Consider the following 4,118-nt stretch of genomic DNA (forward strand, 5'->3'; position numbering starts at 1 on the left):
CTGGGCACAGCTTATCTGGACTCTCTGCTCCACGGTCTCTCAGTCAAGCGGCTGGTCCAGGATCTACAGGTTCAAATCGGGAAGGACTGACTTCCCAAGCTCACTCCATGGTTGCTGGGGCATTCAGTTTCTCACAGGCTGTTGGACTAAAGACCTCAATTCCTTGCTGCCTGTGAGCCAGAAGTTTCTCTCATCTCCTGGCCACATGTGCCTCTCCCCCTCAGCAGCTGTTCACCAAAGCATGAGAGAAGAAAACAGAGCAGATCTGTTAGCAACAGGGAAGTCACAGTATTTTTTAACTCAGTCTCAGAAGTCCCAGCCATAGTCTACTGTCTAGAACCAACTCATGAAGCCCAGCCAACTCTCAAGAAGAAGATTGCACCAGGACATAATACCAACAGGTGGGATCCCTGGGAGCCATCTTAGGAATGTGCCTACCACATCATCCTGTCCAACTGGTCTTTTTGCAATGTCTCTGCTTTTCCTTAAAAGTATCTTTTATTTCCCTCAACTCCCTTCCTTCACAGTCTGTAAGTATATAAAAATAAATAGCAAAAGTCAAGTTTTTTTATTTTACACTTAAGTTTTTAGATAAAATAAAATCATATTTTTCTGATGATAAATTGATGGTTTTTTTGGAATGTGTATGTCTTTAGGGAATTTTGTGTTCCTCTAATGTGAAATAGAAAAACTCTATCACCACATTATTTATAATACCTGCAAGCTATTTTTAAAATCTAAATTTTCACTGTATATAAATTATGATGTGAAAAGGGAAAATGTTAGTCACTCAGTTATGTCCAACTCTTTGCAACCCCATAAACTGTAGCCCACCAGGCTTCTCTGTCCATGGAATTCTCCAGGCAAGAATTCCACTCCATTACTGGAGTGGGTAGCCATTCCCTGCTCCAAGGGATTTTCCCAACTCAGGGGTCAAACCAGAGAATCTGCACTGCAGGCAGATTCTTTCTGCCTGAGCCACCAGGGAAGCCCATGTAAAAATGATATAGTCATCATTAATTAATAATAATAGTAAATAATTAAAATCACCTAGTCGAAAAACATTTAGAACATTGGAAACACTTATATTGTTAAATTTTTAAATCAAGATCTAAAGCGATATATAGAGTATAATCACTATTTGTTAAAATACATAAGTAAATACATAAAAATACTGGAAGTATGTGCACCAAAATATTAAGAATTTATCTTTGGGTATTAAAATCTCAAAAGTTTTTTCCCCTTCACAACTTTCAGAACTGAATATTTTATTAATATATTATTATATTTATTAAATGTTTGTTATCACTTATAAATAATGTTTTCTTTCCTCTCAGCAATGGAGTATCTAAGATTAATGTCTATTACTAATATTTAATGTATACATGTGATCAATGTTATCCCGAAATTCCTAATGGAAGCTTTAAGTAATCTTTATAGTACCAAACAATTTTGAAATTCAAGTAATATAAATGGATTTTAAAAGGTTTTAAAAATTCATAAAGTTACAGCAATCTTACATAGTAAACAGAATATTATGTTAAGACAAAGAACAAGAAGGAAAATCAATACTCTAGGATTCTTCCAGATAAAATTTCTTTGGGGAAGAGCATGGAGTATAATAAAATTTTTGAAGAAATTAATTCTTTTCATGTACTATTTGAGCAGCTATTATTGTGCAGGGAGATACTTCTACGGCTTTAAATTCAACTTGTTAGTTTGTAAACATAAGATCCAAGTTAGCATATAAAATTTTTTTGTTCGCTATATTAAATTATTTTAATGTGTCTAACAGTATTTTCTAATTAATTCATTGAATTTATGTGTAAAACAAATTTTTAATAAATTTATTTATATTTAATTGAAGGATAATTGCTTTACCAAATTGTGTTAAATTTTTGATAAAAGTTATTTGCTATTGAATTTTTGGTAAACCAGTCTTCTATTGTTGTTACATTATGGGAAGCAGGAAAAAAATTAAGAGAAATCCCCTCAACCTTTAAACATTCCCTAGAGAACACTGCTATATCCCAAATTAGGATCATCCAAAGCTTCTGACAGATAAAATTCATCTGCATAAAAAAAATTTTTTTAATTTTTAAAGGACAAAATAGAAAATGAAGAAAAATTAAACCCAGGTTTCTCTTTTAATGTTTCTTCATTTTCTATTTTATCCTTTAAAAATTAAAAAAAAATTTAAGCAGATGAATTTTATCTACCAGAAGCTGTGGATGATCCAATTGATAAAGAGCCTCTGGATGAAAGTGAAAGAGGAGAGTGAAAACTCTGGCTTTAAACTCAACATTCAGAAAACTAAGATCATGGCATCCAGTCCCATCACTTCATGGCAAATAGATGGGGAAAAAATGGAAACAGCGACAGACTTTATTTTTTTGGGCTCCAAAATTACTGCAGATGGTGACTGCAATCATGAAATTAAAAGACACTTGCTCTTTGGAAGAAAAGTTATGACCAACCTAGATAGCATATTAAAAAGCAGAGACATTACTTTGCCAACAAAGTTCTGTCTAGTCAAAGCTATGGTTTTTCCAGTAGTCATGTATGGATGTGAGAGTTGGACTGTAAAGAAAGCTGAGAGCCGAACAATTGATGCTTTTGAACTGTGGTGTTGGAAAAGACTCTTGAGAGTCCCTTGGACTGCAAGGAGCTCAAACCAGTCCATCCTAAAGGAAATCAGTCCTGAATATTCATTGGAAGGACTGATGTTGAAGCTGAAACTCTAATACTTTGGCCACCTGAAGCAAAGAACTGACTCACTGGAAAAGACCCTGGTGCTGGGAAAGATTGAAGGCAGAAGGAGGTGATGACAGAGGATGAGATGGTTGGATGGCATCACCAAATTGATGAACATGAGTTTGAGTAAGCTCCAGGAGTTGGTGATGGACAGGGAAGTCTGACATGCTGCAGTCCATGGGCCTCAAAGAGTCAGACATGACTGAGAAACTGAACTGAACTGATATATAGCAGTAACCAACACAATATTGCAAAGCAATTATCCTCCAATTAAAAAATAAATTAATTTAAATACAAATTTTAAAAGAGAAACCTCCCAAGCTTTCCAGAGACAAATTTAGTCATGTGAAATTGTCTAACAAATCTTTCATAAATATTATCAATTTTGTTATATCCTTCATGATTATATTTTGATGTAGTCAGTCTTCTTTTATAGTAACATTCCTTTTCCAAGTATAGAAATAATATATAATTGTCTCATTGTAGAGAATTTGGAAAACAGACAAAGGCACGAACAAGGGAGAAAACAAAAGTCATCCACAATTGTAATACCCAGATTTTACTACTGTTAATATTTATATTAATTACTTTCTTTTATATACTTTGCTAACAAAATGGATCCTAAATGTAATACGTCTTTTCATTTCACTTAACATTATACATTTTTTTCATGATAGTAAATGTTTTTAAATAAAGCATTTCAATGACATTCCATCATGATGATCATCTTTGTATCCAAAACACTGTTCAAGTGTTCAAAAATTTTATCATTTTATATCAGTATTATGCTGCTATTTTAAATTAATTGATAAAATTTTAACATTATGTTTTTATGCTCTGCAACAGGTCCTATAAAATGAGATTTATCTTTTTCCAAAACTTGAAAAAACTCACTTTTTCTAACTATCTGCATTAAGAGTCATTTGGGAGGTGATGAGCTATTTAGATTTTCTATTTACATTAAATCAATTTATGTAATTTCTTCCAGAAAATTACATATTTTATTAATGCTGGAAAGTCCTTCTCAACCAGGGCAGATTGTTGCTGAATATCATAGTTTTCCATATTCTTCAAGATTATTTAAATGGGAAGGTATGAGAAGGCAAATCAGGTACTTATAGCTTGCTGCAATCATATACAAGAACCTCTCCACCAGCTTATAAAACTCAATGTCTAAAATACCATAGGATACCACTTATATGTGGAATCTAAAATAGGACACAAATGAACTTCTCTATGAAACAGATGCAGACTGATAGACATAGAGAACAGACTTTGCCAAGGAGGAGGGGGCAAAAGGGGAGGGATATGTTAGGAGTTTAGGATTACCAGAGGCTTTCTCTATATAAACTATCCACTAATGT

Source organism: Cervus elaphus, chromosome 20 (genome assembly GCF_910594005.1).
Source record: "Cervus elaphus chromosome 20, mCerEla1.1, whole genome shotgun sequence".
In the NCBI taxonomy this organism is placed as follows: domain Eukaryota; kingdom Metazoa; phylum Chordata; class Mammalia; order Artiodactyla; family Cervidae; genus Cervus; species Cervus elaphus.